General features: G+C 35.4%; 1 protein-coding gene and 1 long non-coding RNA gene across 5 annotated transcripts in view; one reads left to right on the top strand and one right to left on the bottom strand.

Annotated features, from left to right (window-relative positions):
* LOC6052063 overlaps positions 1 to 23,884 on the top strand; it is a 128,175-nt gene that overhangs the window by 57,025 nt on the left and 47,266 nt on the right. Inside the window, exon 1 of one of the 4 annotated variants that reach the window (XM_038263834.1) lies at positions 326 to 344. The exons of the other annotated variants lie outside the window; for them this stretch is intronic. The gene's annotated coding sequence lies outside the window, so the exon portion shown is untranslated. Of the gene's footprint in view, positions 1 to 325; positions 345 to 23,884 lie in introns of those variants that run through there. 4 annotated transcript variants of the gene reach the window in all.
* LOC119769949 lies at positions 4,438 to 5,057 on the bottom strand. Its single transcript, XR_005278591.1, has 3 exons — positions 4,853 to 5,057; positions 4,684 to 4,794; positions 4,438 to 4,630 (listed from the first exon to the last, which is right to left on the bottom strand). It is a non-coding gene; the product is annotated as an uncharacterized LOC119769949 (long non-coding RNA).

Below are 23,884 nucleotides of genomic sequence, written 5' to 3'. Positions count from 1 at the left end.
GAGGAAATGGATTTTTTAAAAGTTGTCAGTTAAGAATCTCATGTGTTTATGTTCCTAGAACTTCAAACAAATAAAAAAAAACAATTAGTTGTCTGAAAAAACTCTTTGCTCAAGAAGTTCAGTGACTTAGTGCAGTGTTTCGAGTGCATTAAAAACAGTTTGTTGAATGAATGACTACGAGTGTAATTTAGAAGAACATTAAATGTTATGTGATAAAGAAGAATAAATCTAAAAAAAATGTTAATTTTAAAATATTATCATCCATTTGAATAAAAATGGCAGCGTAAAATTATTTTGGATAGCCGGAGAAAGCGTTATACAGTTATATGGATTTGGGTTGAGAGGTACTGTTATCTCTTAAAGAAATCAAATGCGTATGAAAGACGCAAGATTCAGCGAAAATGGGAACAAAAGGCTTGTAGTTCGTTTATATAACCACTCTTCGAAATTATAAGTTTCTTCTTAGTAGAACGCAAAAACTCTTAAAATCTCAAATAAATTCTTTTGGATTAGTTTGTAATTGCTTGGTGCTTATTCATTCAGATTTATACTACGCCACTTCTTTTTTATATCGAATTCAACAGTCTCAACCCCTAGCCTGCAAAATGCGTTACAGTGATTTTTCTAAAGCCTTGGGAAATAGACAAAATAGTACCAAACTTTGATGTTCTACTTTAGTGTTTTGGAATCATCAGGATGTTTACTTTAAGATAAAAATATTTGATTTTTTTTTAATTTTTGGGAAGGGCTTTGGGGGAGGGGGTGCACGAAAAAAGATCCGTGCAAAATGCGTTACAGTAAATTCATAGCATTTTTATCTCATGCAAAACATGCCCAAACCTCAATGTTTTATAGTGTTTTGGAAAGGACTTTACGTTAGAAATATAATAAAAGCACCTTTTCTCTCAAGTTTTTCATTGAAGGTTTAATGAACTATTATTGTTTTTTGTACATACTTTAGTAAAACAGTGGAAACATTTTTTTTTTGTTTAGAAATACACTCATGCAACATGTCTAACATCTTCAAATTTCATAAAGTCATTCTGCTTCAAAATTAAACCAATTCGCCTAAAACGGTTCAGTAGTTGTACCGGTAGAACATTCATAGTACAAACGGTGTCATGCGACATGTCTAACATTTTCAAATTTCATACAAAGTCATCCTGCATCGTAATAAAACCAATTTAGCTAAACCGGTTCGTCCAACCGGTTCAGTACCGGTAGAACATTCATAAGACAAAAGGTGTCAAACGACATGTCTAACATCTTCAAATTTCATAAATAGTCATGCTATATAAAAAATAAACCGATTCAGCTTAACCGGTTCAGTAGTTGTACCGGTAAAACATTCATAGTACAAAAGGTATCATGCGAATATCTTCAAATTTCATAAATAGTCATTCTATATACAAAATAAACCGATTCAGCTTAACCGGTTCAGTAGTTGTACCGGAAGAACATTCATAGTACAAAAGGTGTCATGCGACATGTCTAGCATTTCCAAATTTCATAAATAGTCATTCTGCATTGAAATAAAAAATTCAGCTAAACCGGTTCAACTAACAGGTTCAGTAATTGTACCGGTACATACATGGTACAAAAGGTGTCATGCGGCATCTCTAGCATCTTCAAACTTCATAAATTTTTAAAGTCGTTTTGATTCAAAATATTTGTAAAGCAATGATGCAATTTTTTTCAGTCTTCAAAGAAAAAATCATTACAGATCAATTGTTTTATTTAACCGGTTCAAACACACTCATGTTTCAAATATTTAATACCAGTATTTGACCAGGTGCTTCAATTCAGTTTTTCTTTCAAAATTGATGGTGATTATGAGTTTTACAATGATTGCGATGACGATAAAATTAACTCAGTTGTTTCAGTTGACCAAATCCGAGAAGTTGAAGAGCAGTTCGATCTAGACGACAAGGAACTAGAAGAGTAACCAGAGGAAGTTCCAGAGGATTTGCAGTAAAAATGTCTAGAGAGGTACCGGGAGAGTGCCGGGTAAAGTAAAGAGAAAAGTGACGGGATAAGTACCGGGAAAGGTTCACTTTTTTCGGCAAAAATTTAAAACATGCTCAAAAAATTAACCTGTATCTTTTCTGGATCTATTCCTAACGCTTTGCGATGTTCTACAAAGTTGTTCCCCGAATCAAAACCTATAAGAAATCTATTAGATGATGATATTTTTTTGGGTTGAGGAAATTCTAGAAGAAGAGTTAAAAGTGAAAAATAAATCAATTAAATTTATTGAAATACCATTCTAACTTCAGATCAAAACTGGAGCAACTAAACCTTAACCAAATAGGCTCAAATTTTCAGGGTAGCTTCTGGGGTCATAGAACTTTAAAATTCCGGTTGATGCAAACGAAATTGAACACTTTTGTCTTTTCATATATCCGTGAACCAGCCTACTGAGCATAAATCAGTCAAGTTGCATTCTTTACATTTGCTTACCACTTTTGGCGATAAGGTCGGGAACATCTTCGGACTTCGAAGTCCTCCGCGGAGTCAGGAACTTCTCTTGGCGGCGCCTTTCTCTGTACCTTTCCCGGTACTTATCCCGTCACTTTTCCCGTTACTTTACCCGGCACTCTCCCGGTACCTCCTTAGACATTTTTCCCTGCAAATCCTCTGGCACTTCCTCTGGTTCATCTTCTAGTTCCTTCTCTTGCACTTCTTCGAAATGTGCTTCATATTCACCAAACTCGTCGTCTAGATCGAACTGCTCTTCAACTACTCGGATTTGGTCAATTGACACAACTGAGTTAATTTTATCGTCATCGCAATCACTGTAAAACTCATAATCACCATCAATTTTGAAAGAAAAACTGAATTGAAGCACCTGGTCAAATACTGGTATTATATATTTGAAACATGAGTGTGTTTGAACCGGTTAAATAAAACAATTGATCTGTATTGAATTTTTTCTTTGAAGACTGAAAAAAATTGCATCATTGCTTTACAAATATTTTGAATCAAAACGACTTTAAAAATTTATGAAGTTTGAAGATGCTACCCAGTCACGGCGTTCTCACAGGATTCTTACAGAATTCTAACAGAGCGAAAATATTCTTACTAGAACACTGCCATCATCCTGCCAGATCTTTGTAAGAATTCTCAAAGAATTCTAGCTCAAATGCAATAACCGGTTCTAGCAGGAACGGCGAAATCAACCGGTTGTGTAAGAATCCTGCTAGAATGCTGCTAGAGTATTCTGACAGGCCAACCTGCTAGAATTCTGTAAGAATTTTGCTAGAACGAGACGGCAAAATTTTCTGCTAGAATCCTGCTAGAATTGTGTTAGATTAGAACGGATAGGTGTTTTTTTGAGTGAAAAGACTTGTTTTGGATTTTTGCTAGATTTTGTCTAGCGAGTAAAACAAATTAGCAAAAATGTTTATTCATTCGAATCACTCTTACAACATGCACACACTTTTCACTATTTCACTTGGACATTTTTTCACTATTCTGGTGGAGTTGAGCAGGACGCTTATTCTCTTTTCTGCAGGTGTTGTCTCCACATTCCGGGGATGTGGGCACACAACGACTTGGAGTTATCGAGGGATGCAAATTCCGTGGTGGAACATTTGGAACTTGGTTGTTTCTTGGGATGCTCCACGTGTCTTCGTCGATTACATCTCCGGGGAGCTGTGTCCCCAGCCACCGTGAACAGCGATCTGGATTCCGCGTTTCGGGGACATTTTGAGCTTTTATCAAGGGAATTCGTCCCGATGAAATTCCTGTAAATATAATAAGTGGAATATTATTAATTTTTTGTTCTCTAATTGATCAATGTGCATACTTACCAAAATTATGCTTCTTCCGAGGCAACTTCCCAAAAAAGTAAACTTGCTCGAACAAGTTAAATTACAAAATGGTTGGCGGTAACCACATTCGCCCCAACGTGGTTTGGCGAAAATGACATCATTTTCGACAGATTTGCTTCTGTCAGAATGTTCTCACAAAATTCTTACAGAAATCTAGCAGGCCTGTTAGAATGATTCTAGCAGGATTCTAGCAGAACCAACTCTGCTAGAAATTTCCGTGACCGGGTAGAGATGCTGCATGACACCTTTTGTACCATGTATGTTCTACCGGTACAATTACTCCCAGTCACGGCGTTCTCGCAGAATTCTTACAGAGCGAAAATATTCTTACTAGAACGCTGCCATAGTCCTGCTAGATTTTATCAAGAATTCTTTGAGAATTCTAGCTCAAATGCAATAACCGGTTCTAGCAGGAGCCGGCGAAATCAACCGGTTCTGTAAGAATCCTGCTAGAATGCTGCTAGAACGAACTGACAGCCCATTCTGCTAGAATTGTGTAAGAATCCTGCTAGAATGAACTGGCAGGAAATTTCTGCTAGAATTCTGCTAGAATTTAGCTAGAAGCAGTTAGTTAAATATTTTTATTTGCAATTTTCTAAATAAAACGAATTTCAAAATCGAATTTATTCTCACAAATATTTTTGCAATCACAATAAATGGAAGTTGGAACACAAACACTAACTTTCTAAATTCTACACTTTCACTTTGTGGCACTTCTTAGACGGTCACTCCATGATCACTCCAATCGTTGACGAGCGGATGGCCCTGGGACAGGCGATGCGAGATCTCTGGACAACCTGCAAAAAAAACATATAAACTTGATGTTTTTAGATTTGGCTCTAGTGCTTACCTTTCTGGAATGTTTCCGCGGAGCATTCGGCCGCTGGCCGTTTAACTCTGGTGCTGCACCACCGAGCTGGCATCGTGTTTTTTTCTCGGATAAGCCGTCTCAAATCGGTGCCTGTTAAAATAATCAATATGTTATTTGGGCATACAATTAACTTGTTTGAATAACTTACCAAAAAGTCAACTAAATAGCCGACAACATTAGGTGATGTGGCATCTTCTTAAAAGTAAAAATGAAAAATGTGAACTTGTGTAAACAAGTCCGATGACAAAACTATTTTGGCGGAGGTCAAGTTCGCTACAAAGCTGTTTAGCGGAAATGAAGCATTTTTTAACAGATTTCGCTCTGTCAGATTTTTCTAGCAAAATTCTCACAGAATTCCAACAGATTTCGCTTTGCTAGAATATTCTGGCAAAATTCTCACAGAGTTCTAACAGGTCTGTTAGAATCATTCTAGCAGGATTCTAGCAGAACTAACTCTGCTAGAATTCCTCGTGACCGGGCTGAACCTGTTAGTTGAACCGGTTTAGCCGAATTGGTTTTATTTCGATGCAGAATGACTATTTATGAAATTTGGAAATGCTAGACATGTCGCATGACACCTTTTGTACTATGAATTTTCTTCCGGTACAACTATTGAACCGGTTAAGCTGAATCGGTTTATTTTTATATAGAATGACTATTTATGAAATTTGAGGAGCGGCCGTGGCTGACTGGTTACGGTGTTCGCTTTGTAAGCGAATGGTTCTGGGTTCGATTCCCATCTGCTCCCAATGAGAAAGTTAAGAACACATAAATTTAAAATGATGAATATGAACGAAAAATCTAAGTCGCTCGAGGCGGGGTTCGATCCCCCGTCCTTTGGATTGGTAAGCAAAAATGCTAACCACTAGGCCATGACGACTTGGTGAGCGTGAATTGGAATTAGGAATACTGTTACAGAGAGCGAGTTGTGGCGCTATAACCACGGCAAATAGTGTCCAGGGCATTCGTGGAAATACAATGTCCCATCCCAGAGGGTCCCGGAGTACCAAACCTTCTTAGCATGGTGCTCCCAACGAATACAACCAAAATCTCGGAGCGTATGGTGGTTTGTCCCCACGCATCTTCCTCCCCTGTCGATTCAGAATTGTGTTGTTGTTCGAACACTCAGTGCTCAAGCTCAACCCAATTACGAGTCATCTCTGCGATACGGCTTTACGCAGTAGGCCTGGCCGCTTTAACGCTTGTGATGTTTCAATGCATTCTAATGCAATGGCGCACTACAAATGTTAATAAATGACAAGAAGAGTGCTAGGCGTCATCTAACCTAAGGCACTCTCCAGGATCCCTTCGAAAGATTGGCTGCGCTAGGGTCTGATTAGATTAGATTAGATTTGATTAGAATGACTATTTATGAAATTTGAAGATATTCGCATGACACCTTTTGTACTATGAATGTTTTACCGGTACAACTACTGAACCGGTTAAGCTGAATCGGATTATTTTTTATATAGAATGACTATTTATGAAATTTGAAGATGTTAAACATGCCGTATGTCACCTTTTGTCTTATGAATGTACTACCGGTACTGAACCGGTTGGACGAACCGGTTTAGCTAAATTGGTTTTATTACGATGCAGGATGGCTTAGAACATCGCAAAGCGCTAGGAATGGATCCCGGAAAGATACAGGTTAATTTTTTGATCATGTTTTGAATTTGAGCCGAAAAAAGTAAACTCCAAAAAACATCCTGAATCTTTTTGGGATCAAATCCTAGCACTTTGCGATGTTCTACAAAGTTGTTCCCCGATCAAAACCTATAAGAAACTTTTAAAGGGTTTTGGGATTTTTTTTAGTTACAATTCTCCAATATTAATTTGTTTAACGTTCCATACTAACTTCAGATCGAAACTGGAGCAACTAAACCATAACCAAATAAGCTCAAATTTTCAGACTAGCTTCTGGGGTCATAGTGCTTTAAAATTCCGGTTGATGCAAACGAAATTGAACACTTTTGTCTTTTTCATATAACCGTGAACCACTCTAATTTTCAGCCTGGAGAACGTTATAACGAGGCATCATTTGTCGAGCTCTACTGACTGTTTTGTCCTCTATTTACGGTTTGCGATGGAGCTAGTCATGCCTTACTCCAAGTTTTGAAGGAATAACACCTCGTGAACCTTCTCTAATAAGTTAAAGTGCCAATGCCCAAACAGCTTCCGACTGTTTCAAACTTTTGTTCACTGAGGAGATGGCCCGCAAGATCGTACACTAAAAGAATCCAACATAGTAATCTCAAGTGTTATTTCACGTGAGTGTTTCAAAAAATCAACACGATAAGGTCACATGATTTTCCTTTGACCCACAATTATTTTTCATGTCAAATTGATGTGAAAATCATTCGATATCAGCTGATCGTTAGCAAAAAACCTTTCACCCTTTTTTCGCATGAAGTTCACTTTAGATTCAAATGCATTTCACTTAGATTTGCCCCATTTGATTTTGACGTGAAAACCACGTTAGATTGAAATGTTTTGGTTTTTGAATGTGGTTGGCGAAAATTTCTTCATAAGTAAGATGGCCACGAACGGTGGTTAAGCAAAATTGGCTCTCCGTAGTGAGTGTTCATTTAGGGACCAAATTTCCTGAGTTCTTTTAATTATTTTGGTTTGAATTTGAGTTTTGACGCTGGTAAGAAAAAAACAAAGGAAACAGTAAGATTTTTCGAAATATCAAAATATTTTTCAGAAAACTAAATTCCGGCTAGCGGTCATCTTCGGAATCTGCTCAATAACTACAAGTCCGATTAAAAGGTTGCAAGCTAAGCTCGGTTCCGACGGTGTTATGCGGATCTACCACAAGTGGCTCAAGTTTGGACCATACATTGTCCCTGCTGGACCACGACGGTCAAGTTGCTTTGAGAGGGCTCTCAAGTTAGCCGAGCACTTCTCGATCCGGCAGCTGGCCGATCCGTAGGCCGTCCATGATGTCCATTGCGAATCTCAAATATTTAAAAAAAAATAATAATCAACGTTATATTAAAATGAATTCGTGTAAAAAATTTATTTAAAGAAAATCCATCAATTGTTAAAGACACCTGAACACCACCAGAAAACCATTTGATTTCCACAAAAAAATCATTGAACATTTATGAGACAAGCTTTCCAAATTCATGTGGTTCGTCACATGAAATTAACGTGTTTTTCATTTGAATTTACTGCGTGGTGCAATGAAAATTTCTATGTGATTTACACATGACATTCACATGCAAAGTCGAATGGGGCAGATTCATGTGCAAAACATGTGGCATTACTATGTGCCTTTCTTTCAGTGTATTGTACACTAACGCCTATGCAGTGCAGATTGAGGAAAAGGAATGGAAAGAGCTGACGATTCCAGAGTTTTGGGCGTTTATTGCGTTTTTCGTACCGTCATCAGGGATGACATTGGGTCTAGAGAGTGAGATTGGTTATACAAAAATGCTAAAATTTGTATGACCCAAACTCACCCCCCAGACCCAATGTCACCCCTGATGACGGTAACTATAGGGTACGAAAAACGTCGAATATGTGCAATTGCAAAAGGCTGTACACAACCGATCCGCTACATCAGCAGAAGATCTTTGGGGTATTGCTTCCAAAGAATCGGTTGGAAATCGGTGCGAAATTTGAGATTCGACGACATGACCGACAGAGCGAGACGCATGAGCGAGTTTGTCGAGCTTTCGAGCGAGAACGAGCCGGGACTTCGAATTTGATGTTCAGTATATGATTCTGTATAAAACCAAAATCTCTGGAAATACATTTTGGAAAATCTTCAAATTTTGGGCCCAAGCTGTTTCCCAGTTAACTCAATCCGAATTCTGAAACGGAATCTAATTAGAATCGTATACAAATCCCGTTTCAAACGCAACAACCGGTTCGTGTTCGAACCGGTTGTTGCGTTTGAAACGGAATTTGTGTACGATTCTAATTAGATTCCGTTTCAGTATTCGGATTGATTTGACTGGGTTATGGCGCATGTTTTCGAATGGCTTTTTGTTTGAAACTGAATTCTTTTAATTTGATAGTGTTATCTGTAAAATAGTCCAAAAAATACCACTAAAAATGGCTTTGACCACATTTACTGCTCGAAAATTGTGAATCGAAAAGTAAAATGTTCGTCTCCGACCCCACGGCTACAGATCTGACTTATAAAAATTGCGGGTTTTACGAGCGGTTTTCCAGTGATGGAAGACACAAATTTTTAAGAGCGGATAAAGACATCGCTCATGTATTTCAGAAAAGTGCTCTCAAAAATCAGACTTTGAGTTCCGGGCCAAAATTCAATCGAAAGAGCGCATCTAAACCTTCAATTTAGTAATAGGATTTTTCCTGGGACGAATCCTCGCCGTGCACGATTTTTTTAAGATTTCTGAAAAAAGCGTTTTTTTCAAAAGCAAACCTTATACCTTTCTTTTGTAAGAAAGGCAAAAACATGGTAGTTGCAAACATTTTTCTTAAAATATATGTCCCTTCACTGTACAAATTGCAAGTGTCAGAGTTTTGACAAAAAAGTAGTTAATATGGGTCATTCCACCTGAAGTGTGCAGAAAAATGCAAATTTGAAAATTACCATCTCCGATTCTGCTCAAATTTGGCAGAGCTGTTGAGACTATCAAAACATGTAAAAATCCCGAATTTCATCCAAATCGGACCACCCCCTCCTTTTTTGTACCCTCCCAAAAATCGACTTTTTGGCGATTTTTGAGCGAAACCCCTATTTTCAAACGACGATAACTCAGGAACCACACATCTTAGAGGGTCGGTCTTGGACTCAATTTTGAAGGAAATTGAACGTAGAATCCATTTCCGTGATCAAAATTGAAATTAAGATAAGTTTTCTACCTGTATTGCGCAATTGAAAACTTTAAATGGCCGTATCTCAAAACAGCCCTATTAATTTTTCAAATTTGACCTCACCATCGTATTCCCGGCCAATTTTACATAAGAATCACTTATCGACAGAAAGGATTATGTTTCGTTTCAGAGATATCGAATTTTAAAGTTTTAGGTATTTGAGATTACCTAAATTACCTTTATTCGCCACATCTGCTAGAAGCACTCGGGCGCGCTGATCAATAACTGCTACCTGGTTATTTATTGAAATAAGATTTCATCCCAAATAATCATTAGCAAATTAGGCAAAAATTTAATGTACACCACTGTAGGAAACTGCTGTATAATCCTAAATTTGAAAAATAGTATACGGTGAACTTGTGTGCTAGCCCACAGGACAGAGCAAGAACGACACGCAATACAGGGCAGAATGGATTTCCGCAGATCTAGCAGGAAATTGCAATTGATCTGGTAGGTTATACTTAAGAAAAAGTGTACGATACATTATCGTGAAAAATTATGAATTAACATGAATAAAACTCTCGTGAAGCATGATTAAGGGGTTACATACATGTAGAAAATCACCAAATTTCAAAATTCAGCAAATTTATTGGATCCACTAAATAGATGATTTTCAATCACTCCTGAAAGTTTCATGAAGTTATTACATGATTAACTGAGTAAGAGACGATTTTAGGCTCAAAATTTTGCAGTACGCAAAGCGGACTGTCAAACTTTGTGAGCGTTTTTCTCAGAACACCGAGTTGATTTACGGGTGCCACGATATCTCGAGATGGGATGGACCAAATTGGCTGAAATTTGGGGTGAAGACTCCCAAGGCATATCCCGTGTGCATGACGAAGCCCGATTTTGAAATTTTGCTTTTTAAAAAATACAAAAATCAAATACTGAGGTTTGTTTATATGAAAACCATAAAAGTATTTTTATCTCTTTTGAAAATTAAGTTTTGAAAATCAGCCTTCGTCATGCACACAGGACCGGTTTAACGAGTCTTCACCAAAATTTTGAGCTGATTTGGTCAAAGCAGTGTTGAGATATCGTGGCACCCGTTTTTGAAATTGCTAACTTAAAATAGCTATATCTCGGCAATGGTACATCCAAATGTCTTCATATTTATTTTGTTAATAGATGAAAATGTACAATTAAATGCCCTGCAAAAAATCATAAAAGTTTTAATGTGTGGTCACACCAACCTCTGACATTTTTGACGATTTACATGTATGTAACCCCTTAAGGAGGAGGATTTCTGGAATGTATAAAACTGAAAAATGTAAGAAAATCGCAAAGAATAATCTGATTTACAATATAAAAAATCGGTTTAATATGATCAATCTTTCATACCGTACGGCAGATTTTGGGGTTTTTGCTGAATGACACTATTTCGCTACCACACATGGCAAAAGCTCTAGAACCCATGAAAATTATTTCATCTACTACAGCCAGCTCTACATTTGTTCTCGCTTCATTTACAAAAAATAAAATAAATAATTTGATAAAGTGGGATGAAATGAGAAATTAGAAAAATATAAAAATAATAGAAAAATAATGATAAATTTTTGAAAATTGCATTGAAAAAACTCTATAGCATTTGCAAATAAATATTAAAAGTTCAAATATTACTTAATATGGTTCAATGACACTGAGATCAGGCAAAACAGCACATTAAAAATCACCCAATAAATATTCCTTAAACAAAAAATAGATTGTTCAAGGTATTGATTATCTCAAAATCGTATAAAATTTTAAAAATAATTCATCTTACAGAACACCAGGTAGTAATTTGGATGGAGAGTATCCTTAAAATGTATTTTTGCCTCCGGTGACCGGTTCCCAGGTTCTCCGGTGGCCACATCCGATGATCTTATTTGGCAAACTCCTGAAATCACTCTTGCGACATATCAAACTTCATGTTTTAAAAGAGGAGTGTATAACTCATGTCCCCATCCAGAATCAAGAAGTTTGATACGTCGCATGACTGGTTAACACTGTTTCCTAATGCGGTTCCGGATGTGGCCACCGGAGATCGGTGGAACCGGTTCTGATGGGTCCTATGGTATTTAATGCTATTTTAGGATTGTTTTACATGACTATTCATGGTAGAAGAAAGCTTATCAGTTCACAATTGGATAAATCTGACACTTTTTCCAAAAATCCGGATCTTCCGGTGGCCTGTACTCCGGCCACCGGTCCGTGCAGTGCGATTTTTCATCGGATTATTGTTCCTGGTGCAAAAACGAAGCTTTTGGTGTATAGCAATCGATGGTTTGCGCGAAATCATGTTGCGGCAATTTTTTGGGCCCTTTTTTCCCACTGTGCGATGGTGAGGTAAAATTTAAAAAATTAATAGGGCTGTTTTGAGATACGGCCATTTAAAGTTTTCAATTGCGCAATACAGGTAGAAAAAATATGTTGATCTAAATTTTGATCACGGAAATGGTTCCTGAGTTATCGTCGTTTAAAAATAGGGGTTTCGCTCAAAAATCGCCAAAAAGTCGATTTTTTGGGAGGGTCCAAAAATGAAGGGTATGGTCCGATTTGAATGAAATTCGGGATTTTTGCATGTTTTGATAGTCTCAACAGCTCTGCCAAATTTGAGCAGAATCGGAGATGGTAATTTTCAAATGCTGTTCCGCTTCAGGTGGAATGACCCATATCTAAGATGTAACGAAAATTTGTTTGTAAAATAAAAAAAAAAATCTGCTTTTTTAATTTATGAACATCTTAACGGTGCACATCAACCAGAGCTTATGCACCCAGATTTGTATTACAGACATTTTAGTATCTTCAAAACTACGGTTACTATTGCAATATTTTGTTATTCATCCCCTAAAGTACTGTCCACAAAGCAATTTACAACAAAGTTTGACTAATTTTACAATCCCGTTATTGCAGGATTGGGTCCGTAAGTTTGACAAATTTGAAACAAGAAGACAACAACTTCCTTCGTTGCTGTGCACCCTTAAGTGTTTTTAATTCTTTAAATTCTTTAAATTCTTTAAATTCTTTAAATTCTTTAAATTCTTTAAATTCTTTAAATTCTTTAAATTCTTTAAATTCTTTAAATTCTTTAAATTCTTTAAATTCTTTAAATTCTTTAAATTCTTTAAATTCTTTAAATTCTTTAAATTCTTTAAATTCTTTAAATTCTTTAAATTCTTTAACTTCTTTAAATTCTTTAAATTCTTTAAATTATTTAAATTCTTTAAATTCTTTAAATTCTTTAAATTCTTTAAATTCTTTAAATTCTTTAAATTCTTTAAATCGTTAAGGGTGCACAGCAACCAAGGAAGTTGTTGTCTTCTTATACCAAAATTGTCAAACTTACGGACCCAATCCTGCATGAATCTGATTGTAAAAATAGTCAAACTTTGTTGTAAATAACTACGAAGACAGTAATTTAGGGATGAATAAAAATGATATCGATAGTTCCCGTAGTATTGATAATACTAAAATGTCTGTAACAGAAATCTGGGTGCAAAAGCTATGGTTGATGTGTACCGTTAAATTCTTTAAATTCTTTAAATTCTTTAAATTCTTTAAATTCTTTAAATTCTTTAAATTCTTTAAATTCTTTAAATTCTTTAAATTCTTTAAATTCTTTAAATTCTTTAAATTCTTTAAATTCTTTAAATTCTTTAAATTCTTTAAATTCTTTAAATTCTTTAAATTCTTTAAATTCTTTAAATTCTTTAAATTCTTTAAATTCTTTAAATTCTTTAAATTCTTTAAATTCTTTAAATTCTTTAAATTCTTTAAATTCTTTAAATTCTTTAAATTCTTTAAATTCTTTAAATTCTTTAAATTCTTTAAATTCTTTAAATTCTTTAAATTCTTTAAATTCTTTAAATTCTTTAAATTCTTTAAATTCTTTAAATTCTTTAAATTCTTTAAATTCTTTAAATTCTTTAAATTCTTTAAATTCTTTAAATTCTTTAAATTCTTTAAATTCTTTAAATTCTTTAAATTCTTTAAATTCTTTAAATTCTTTAAATTCTTTAAATTCTTTAAATTCTTTAAATTCGTTGTTTTGATAGTGTGCGTGAGCGCTGTGTAAAAAGTGACAGTTCGTCACTTTTGACTTCCTCACTGAGGTAAGGCTATAATCCTGCTCTAAAAATGAACTTTGTAGAAAAACGTCGTACCTTCATGTATACATATCGACTCAGAAGCGAAAACTGAACAAATGTGTGTGTATGTGTGTGTGTATGTATGTATGTGACCAACAAACTAGCTCATGTTTCTCGGCACTGGCTGAACCGATTTGACCCGAACTTGTTCGTTCGACTTGGTTTAGGGTCCCATAGATCGAGTTTTATACAGATTGAAGTTTCGATAAGTAGTTCAAAAGTTATGTATAAAAATGTGTTTTCACATATATCCGGATCTCATTTAAATGTATGTAAACGATGTCCGGATCCACCATCCGACCCATCGTTGGTTAGGTTATCAAAAAACCTTTCCAACGAGTCCAAAACATTGAAGATCTGGCAACCCTGTCTCGAGATATGCCCACTTAAGTGATATTGATGTACTTTTGGAAGCCGGATCTCACTTCAATGTATGTAAACTATGTCCGGATCCACCATCCAACCTTGATTCAACCCATCGTTGGTTAGGTTATCAAAAACCTTTCCAACGAGTTCAAAACATTGAAGATCTGGCAACCCTGTCTCGAGGTATGGCCACTTAAGTGATATTGGCGTACTTTCTGGATGCCGGATCTCACTTAAATGTATGTAAAATATGTCCGGATCAACCATTCAACCCATCGTTGGTTAGGTTATCAAAAACCTTTCCAACGAGTTCAAAACATTGAAGTTCTGGCAACCCTGTCTCGAGGTATGGCCACTTAAGTGATATTTATGTACATTTTTATTCCGGATCTAAAAATAGATGAAATTTGTGTACAACTCCATCATATCAGCCATTGTTGGTGATAAGTGAGGAAGGCTCCAACCACATAGGTGGATTAAGTTAGTTTTTAGTTTGACTTTGAACAACCAACGGGGTACAAACTAAAAAGTGTCAAACGAAAAAGTGACCAACCACCGGGGGTTGAGTGTAATTGTAGTTGCTGAGAGCTGATATTTTGATATTTTTACAACTCTGGTTATTGGATTGTTATTGTAATAACAGACTAATAACATTTTTAGTTATTCTTCGAACAAATCTTTGTTATAATTTTTTGTTATTTTAACAACTAATCCGATCATCCCAATAACAGTTGGAGGTATTCTTCGATAACAAAAAATTTTATTCCAAAGTTGTTTTGGCTTTCAACCAATATCATACCAATAACAAATTTTGCTATGATAACATAAACTGTTATTAAACCCTTATAAAGAAATTCATCCCGGGCAGAAAGTTACATCTTCCTGAAAACTTGTCATGTTCGCAAAAACACAAACATGTCAAGTACCTGTTAACTTCCAGTTAAGAGTTAATCAAACATAAACGCGAACATAATTTACTCTACGCATATCAAAAATTATCAACTTAAGTTCGTGTTGGAAACTTCAAATTATCATGCTATGGTGCGGAAAAATATCATCCATAAACATAAAATTATCCCGACCAGTTCATTTTTTTCCTGGAAAGATATGGGGCGAAAAATATCATACAAAAACATAAACGTATCATAACAAGTTGTGATGTTTCCAGATATTTTTTTTCTGTAATAATTTGGTTGCTTTAGAAAGCGTAATACACAGTAAGAAGATATAAGTTTCATATAGACTGTTTTTCAATTGTATTTTAATAAAACAAATTAATTTAATGATATAATGTGATTTTCTAGTAAAATTTATTTTTATTGAATAAGCCTAAAATTAAAAACTATAGCAAACAATCTGCTGGAAGACTTAATATAATGACAATCTAAATTTTTAAAAACATTTGTATACAGTCATCCCTCATATTAGGAACAGTTCACAGATCGGCCAATATTCAAAAAATCATAGAAAATCGATAACTGAACCTTCATTTGAAAGCTGTTTTTGCGATCTTTCGAATGCTGTATCGAACAACTGCAAATTTTATCGTTTTATATCAAGTTTTGAAGAAAAACTTCGACCCTTGAAATCTACAAATTTGGAACACTTTTTCTAACGATGTAAACAATCTTTTTTATCGCTCCAGGGGTACATATTTTTATAAAAATAATGACTTCACATTCTGAAACCAGTAAAACTCATGCTTAGTAATGTTTTATGAATGGTCTGCTAACTTTTTTTTGTGAAAATATCAGTTAAATTCAGGTGTTCCACAATTGTGGGAGGCACAATAACATCCCACAATTATGGAACAGGCAATTTGGAAGCAGCGATTTGCTGCTCTGAATAAAATAGTCTCGAAATGCAGTTTTGCCTTCCTCACCTCAATGAGGAAAGGCTATAAAATCACTCGAAAAATGAACTTCTTTATTCGACCTCTTAGACCCACCTTCACGTATACCTATCGACTCAGAATCAAATTCTGAACAAATGTCTGTGCGTGTGTCTGGATGTGAGTCCGTGCACCCAAAAATATGCACTCGATTATCTCCGGACTGGAAGAACCGATTAAGACTGTTTTGGTCTCATTCGATCCGTCTTGGGGTCCCACAAGACCCTAGTTAATTTTATGAAGTTTTGTAAAGTACTTCAAAAGTTATGCTAAAAACGATTTTAACAAAAGTCCGGAAGATTGTAAAAAGGGTGGTTTTAGAAAGAAAACCCTTCATGCTATATATTGTTAGAAAGGTATTTGAAAGACCTTTCCAACGCATCCAAAAGATTGAAAATCTGACAACCCCATCAAAAGTTATGAGCACTTAAGTGTTATTTATACACTTTTTTTAGGCCGGATCTCAAATATTTTGATGAAAAAGTTGTCCGGATCTATTATGCGACCCATTGTTGGATAGGTAATCAAAAGACCTTTCCAACGAGCCCAAAAGATTGAAGATCTGACAACCCTATCAAAAGTTATAAGTACTTTAGTGTTTTCAATACACATTTTTTAGAGGCCTGATCTCAGATATTTTGATAAAAATAAGTGTTATTTATACGCTGTGTAGTGTATTCACTTTATGAATGTGAGGAAGGCACCAACCACCTAAAGGTGGATTAAGTAACGTTTTTTGTTTTAAAAGTACTACTTATATTAATGAAATAGCAAAAGAATGTCCAAATAAAGGTCCTAAAAATAGTAGGGTACACAGAAAAGATGCATTTGGCATGCTTTTGACAAATTATCACAAAAGTGTTCCGAATTTGTGGGTGTTCCGAATATGTGGGATGACTGTATCATTTGCCGTATAATTCGAATTAATTCAAAGTTTAGTGTGAATAAGTAAGGCTGGTACAAATTACATTTAAAGTTTTTGTCACTCCCCCTTCAAAGTTAGCCCGAAATATCAGGGGGCAATAAGAAATTACATCCAAAATTGCATACTACTAACAATATTAAAACAAATCAAACTTTTTGTAAAGCCAAGTCAAAGAAAAAGCTTCGAAAATATGTACAATTGAACTAAACAAATCAATAATGCACTTATTTATTTGCATTGGCCGCTGAAAATTTTCCTGAAATTCTAGCAAACCTATTTGAAAGTGTAGAAATTTGTAAATATTGTCAAGGCGGAAGCGTTACAACTGGGCTACGTGGCTCGGTCTTATACAAACATTTAAATTTATAAAATTCCCAAACAACAAAAAATAAACAAAAATATGGTCTTTAGAGGAAAGAAACTAAAAAATATATGCAATCCTTATCAATAAATAATTTATTTTAAGAATTTTATATCAATCTGTCAAAAGTCAATAATGTGTATTCAAAATCAGCATAAATAACAGAATGAAAAACTAAACTTTGCTAAACAAACATTGAAATGTTTGAAAGAATTTCTAAACTGAAGTGATAGGTTCACTTTGAAATAATAATTCTCGTACATACCTTGTTAATCCTCTTCAAATGCATCCAGAGAGCATATGATTGCAGCACAATCCATTTTTGCAGCTGATTGGTCAAACTAAACAAAATACTAGAAGCCGAATGTCCAGAAAATGCCCGTTAGTAGATCTGTAAGAGAAAATAAAACACAAAGCATCAATTCTCAAACAAAATTTATGGAATAATTAAAAATTCAATAGTAAACAAAGAAAAGAAAATAAGCAATACTCATCTGAGTTTTAAAAATCGTCGAAAAATATTTGTCGGGTTTCAGGTGGACTCATCCTCCTCCGTGAAACTGCTTTCGAGCCACCTCCTCCGGAATCACAAGAGGAAGGTTCATCCTTCTATCGCTGACACTCCAAAACGATAGAAACAATGTCACAGTTTCACGTCCAGTCCCCAATCACCACCATGAACGCAGAAACGTAAACAATCACACGCACACTCGCGAAAACACACGGATCAAATACGGTTTCCCCACAAATCGCGATTCTGACAAAAACCAAAACAAATCGACACTGCTGTTTTCCTCCACCGAAAACTGTCAAATTCGCCAAAATCATTCCGGCGTTGATCCACGTCTTAACAGCACCGGCAGGAGGAGGAGGAGGAGGAACGATGACCAGCGGCATGTAAGCAGGAGGATTTCGCTAACATAACTTCTCCACAGAGCCACAGAAACATCAACTTTCACATAAATTACAACATTTCGCAACTCTCACATAAAACGACACCAACGAACGCACATTCCCACGGCCAAAATACGTACTTACAACCCGCGGCGATTCGCGGGCTGTTGTTAATCAGTGAAAACTAATGCACCAAAAACGTAAACAAACCCTTGTCCCTTGTCCTGGCGAATCCGCCAAAATCCTTTCCTCGTTAATCCACAGCAGCCCCCCGCCACAAAAACACAAACAATCACTTAACCACAACATATCACGGCTCCCAAATGCCACGGAACGAACAAACACACACTCCCTCGGCCATAGAACGTACTCACAACACGCGGCGATTCGCGGATTACAATTTATCCGCGGAAAACTACTGCGCGAAAACGTACACAAACCAACCCGCCACGAACGCAAAAGCTGTCTGTCTGCCGATTGCCGATTCCTGTCACGACATGTCGCGCGCGTTGCGTGCGAGCAGTGAACGAAAGAAGAGAAAAAAGAGAGAGTGAGCGAGCGCGTGGGCTCATTTTTGCACTTTTCGATGAAATTTTATATGCGGTTAAATACTTTTTAATGTGATTAGTTTAACTAGTGCATTTAAAGTAAATTAAAGTGAAAAAAAAATCAATAAAAATATCCACTAACAAAACTGTCATTTTAGCTAAGTCCCGCTTGAAAAAATTAACTTTATAAATCATCTCATAATCCCGGGTTTTAAAAAATATTCTAAGTGTAGGAAAAGTGAAATTTTGTCAAGGAGTGAAAATTTTACTAAGTCCAACAAAAACAAGATAAAACTAGAAAATATCATCTCATGATGAAGAGGTCGAAATTTTTTCTAAGTCCCAAAATAAATTGGCTTTCGAAATTCTGCTAAGTCCAGCAAAAACAAGATAAAACAAAATAATATCATCTCATGATAAAGATTTCGAATTTTTTTCTAAGTCCCAAAATAATTTGGCTTTCGAAATTTTGCTAAGTCCAGTGAAAGCATGATAAAACAAAATAACATCATCTCATGATAAAGAGGTCAATTTTTTTTCTAAGTCCCAAAATAATTCGGTTTTCGATTTTTTTCTAAGTCCGGTAATATCATGAGAAAATGAAAATTTAACAACTGATGATAAAAGGTCTACAAACATAGAAAGGAACATAGATTTCGGCGCGCATTTTAAGAGTTTTTGGAACAAATATCAAATATGCCATGATATCAAAAACAACTCAAGTTATTTTTTTGTTCGTCCCATGATGCGACTTTCTGCCCGGGATCCCGGGCGGAAACCCGGGCGGAAAGTGAGTTGGTGGATATAACTTCGAACTATCTTGGCTTGTTTATTCGCATCTTGCTGTAAACTCCTCGAGTTATGACGACTTTTGAAACCGACTGCGTATCATGGAAAGTATATTCCATGATCATACTGCATTATCTACAGTTGATATTGAGGTTTTAGTGGTAGTTTTTTTAGACTTAGCAAAAATTTCGAAAATTTTATTTTTTCCAAAATTTTACCCGAACATCATGAAATGATTATTTTGACTTTATTTCAAATTTATGCTGGACTTAGAAAAATTAGTAGTCACTGACAGAATTTTCAATTTCCGACACTTAGAATAACTCCTGCAATATTACTCATATTTGTGAAGAGGATGAAGGGGGGTTCGAATTGTGGCGGGGTGCATTAAAACCAATAAAATTATTTTTGGGATCAAAATCTACTTTATGAACTTGATATGATTTTTGGAAGATTTCAGTTGTTTGCTACTATAAACTCAACTTGATGTGGCATTGTTGGTCCAATAAACTCAACAAGATTTTTCGCAGATACGCCTCGAACAATTTATGTTCGTGGCCATGTTCGGTTATCTCTTAACCATACCCTGGGGTGAACTTGACTTGTTCGTGTTTTTACGAACATGGGTAGATTTTTCCAAGATGCAACTTTCTGCCCGGGATGCCATTTCAATAACAAATACTGTTAAAATAACAGAGAAATGTCTTCTTGAAAAATCCATTTTTGCATAAGAGTTTAACAACAGCTTATGTTATCATAACAAAATTTGTTATTGGTCTGCTATTGGATGAAAGCCAAAACAACATGGGAATAGCATTTTTTTTTTGTTATCCCGAGCAGACGGAAATAACTTGCGAATAACATTTTTGATATTTGAAAATACTAGGCCAATGACATTTTATGTTATTTATAACAGGATTTGTTATTCGTCGTTATGATTTTTTTGTTATTGGATTGTTATTATAATTACAGACTAATAACATTTTCAGTAATTCTTCGAAAAAATCTTTGTTAATATTTTTTTGTTTTTTTAACAACTAATCCGATCATCCTAATAACAATTGAAGGTATTCTTCAATAACAAAAAAAAAAATATTCTCATGTTGTTTTGGCTATCAACCAATAACAGACCAATAACAAATTTTGTTATGATAACCTAAACTGTTATTAAACTCTTATGCAAAAATGGATTTTGCAAGAATATTCCATAACACTTTTTGTTATTTTAACAGTATTTGTTATTGAAATGGCATGAATTTTGTTCATACCATCTACCTGGGATGGAAGAATAACTCCAACTGTTACAAGGATGATCGGATTAGTTGTTAAAATAACAAAACAAATAAGATAGATTTGTTCGAAGAATAACTAAAAAAATTATTAGTCTGTTGTTACAATAACAATCCAATAACAAAAAAACATAACGACGAATAACAAATTCTTTTATAAATAACATAAAATGTTATTGGTCTAGTATTTTCAAATATCAAAAAAATGTTATTCCCAAGTTATTTCCGTCTGCTCGGAAGTGCTCTCGTTGTTGTCCTTGGGTGGGGTGCATATCTCATCTGAAAAAAATAGGTTGACATAATTCTGAGGGCTATAGAGGAAGAATCATCAGCGCTAGAGGTGGGCAAAAAAAGAGCGAGCCGTTCAATGAGCCGGTTCACTGAAAAGAGCGAACGAACCACGGCTCATTAAAAAAGAACCGAGGTTCTTTTTTTAACTTCGGTCTTTTTGAAAGAACCGGCTCAAGATGGCTTGATTTTTGTTATAAATATAATTTATTGAATTTCAAACAACCGGCTCCGTGGCTTAATGGTTAAGGCTTCTGTCTCCCAAGCAGAAGGTTCAGGGATCAAATCCCGGTCGGTACCTTTGAAATTTGGAATCAGGAATTTGAATATGAATCAGGTGGGATTCGAACTCACACCTTTGGATTGGTAGTGGTCTGGGACGCTAAGCAGTCGGCCATCAGAAGGTTTACACTCTAGCAGTGAATTGATCCGTAGTGTTGAAACATGTTATCTCTTCTTCTCATATTATTAAATACGCGCTGATCCCTGATTTGCCTGAGGGGATTGGAAGTCTAAATATAGATCGTGTTTCCTTCAGATGCTTGCTTCTATGTTTAGGCGGGGCCGAACAATGCCCAGCGACCTCGGAATTGGACCGCAAGGAGCTCTGTCATTCTGAAATGGGTCGTTGGAAGCAGCGCGAGGGCTATCACCACCTAATACCCGGGACTGAGATAAGCTGTATCAGCATTCGGCATGTACACAGTCTGATACAAATTATACTTTCCCATAATTTCGCTACCGGTTAGCGGGTATTGGATTGGACCACACACATCACAAATATAATTTATTGAATTTCAAAAAAAAATGTAGTATTAAATTTGTTTTTGAGAATTGAAAATGCAATTTCAAATATTTAAGTGCTTATAAAAATTAATCCCACAAGTAAATGATTTTTAGACAACATAAAAAAAAACTTTTCACTTTACAACTTATTGTACATTAAAGTATTACCGGAATACAATTTTTGAGCATTTCAAATTGCATCATTTGTAAAATATCACCAAAAATCTACTGAAGAGTTTAGACATTTTGGAAAAAAATCTTTTTGTCCGATTAAACATTAGCGGTACAGACTCTATCGATTAAATCAGAATGTAGAAAAGAGTGGCAGTGCGTGGCCGAATGGTTACGCTGTCCGCTTTGTAAGCGGATGATTCTGGGTTCGATTCCCATCTGCTGCAACCTTCCATCGGATGAGGAAGTAAAATGTTGGTCCCGGCCTTGGTTGTTGTTAGGCCGTTAAGTCATTCCAGGTGTAGGAGTCGTCTCCATGCCATAAGTACAAACAACACATCAAACCAAGCCTACTCCGGTGGAATCGCTGGCGGCGGTTGGACTCGCAATCCAAAGGTCGTCAGTTCAAACATTGGGGTGGAAGGTTCCTTGGAGTAGAAAGAGGTTTGGGTGCTCTCCCCATTCAAGCCTTCGGACTCCTAGGTTCGAGCAGAAACTTGCAATAGAGACCACAAAAGACCCGGGGGTCGTTAATGTGGATGGTTTGATTTTTGATTTTTGTAGAAAAGAGTTCATAGAATGTTTTCTCCAAATAAAATATCAGAATTAATTCAATTCTTGCAGGAATAAACGCAATTTTAAAATTAATAGGAATTTTTCCTAGGTTTAAGTTTGGATGCCATTCAATTACTCGAATGTTTAGGTTCGAGTAGAAATCTTGACACCAAGACCTATGGTTTTCAAGGACATCTTCTCGTTTTCAGTTTTATTTTTTTTATCAAATAATTTGTAAAAGTCCAATATGAAATAACTTATAAAATCACACAATTCTTTAAAAAAAACCTTTTCATCAAAATTTTGAAAAAGAGCGAAAGAGCCGTTCAAAAGAGCGGCTCTTTTTAATGAGTGAACGAAAATGAGCGGCTCCTAAAAAAGAGCGGTTTTGCCCACCTCTAATCAGCGCAGAGAATTTTTATAGATAATTTACTATTTGTAATGTTGACATAACTTTTTTTTAGATCGGGAATTACAGTATGTAAAAAAAGTATTTACACCCCTTGGGCACTATGCACATTTTGTGATGAAACATGTAAAAAAATAAAGTTTGACAGGAACCTAGTACTACGTTTTGTTCAGAAACTCATGCCAAACATTTTGCTACAAAAAGCTCATGAAAAGATGATTTCTATAAAAAGTTATATAACAAATACTATTACGAAAATAAAAAAGGTGCAAAAAAAGTTTGTACACCTTTCGAAAAATTAACATAAATAATGTTATTTGTTGACAAATCACCATAAATCCAGTCTCCCAACTCCAAAAAGGCATCCTTGACTGATTAAAAAAATAATTTGAATTGAATATAAAGTTTACTAACTACTTAGTATAAAAGTTTATATAACTCTGGAAATTCTATATAAAACTTATCTAAACTTAATTTTGCAAACTTTTAATTCAAATAAATGTCAATATATTACCATAGAATTGCTATTTCAACATTTTGGAGTGGGTATAACACCGTTTTGGGGGTATTTGAATCGATAGAATAGATTTTTCGTTGGAATTTCGTACCAACCCGGAATTACGTCGTCGGAAAATCCGCCGGCATCTGAACCGGTCCTCAATTCACAAGTCAACCTATGTGGCATCAGAAAGGGCATAAAATTTCCGATCTTTTGATACCCATACATCCAGGTTTTCTATAAAACCCACGTTTTTAAATACCTAAGCAAAAACGTTGTTATGGTTTCGTTTGAGCAACCTGCCAAAAATGTATGGAATTTCGTAATTTTTGTTCTCGTGGATCAAACTTACTTTTTGCCCAGGTATTTAAAAACGTAGGTTTTAAAGAAAACCTAGATGTATGGGTAACAAAAGATCGGAAATT

This window comes from Culex quinquefasciatus, chromosome 3 (assembly GCF_015732765.1).
Source record: "Culex quinquefasciatus strain JHB chromosome 3, VPISU_Cqui_1.0_pri_paternal, whole genome shotgun sequence".
NCBI classification, from domain to species: domain Eukaryota; kingdom Metazoa; phylum Arthropoda; class Insecta; order Diptera; family Culicidae; genus Culex; species Culex quinquefasciatus.
Note: the sequence above shows the minus strand (reverse complement) of the source record. Positions and strands in the feature narration are given on the sequence as shown.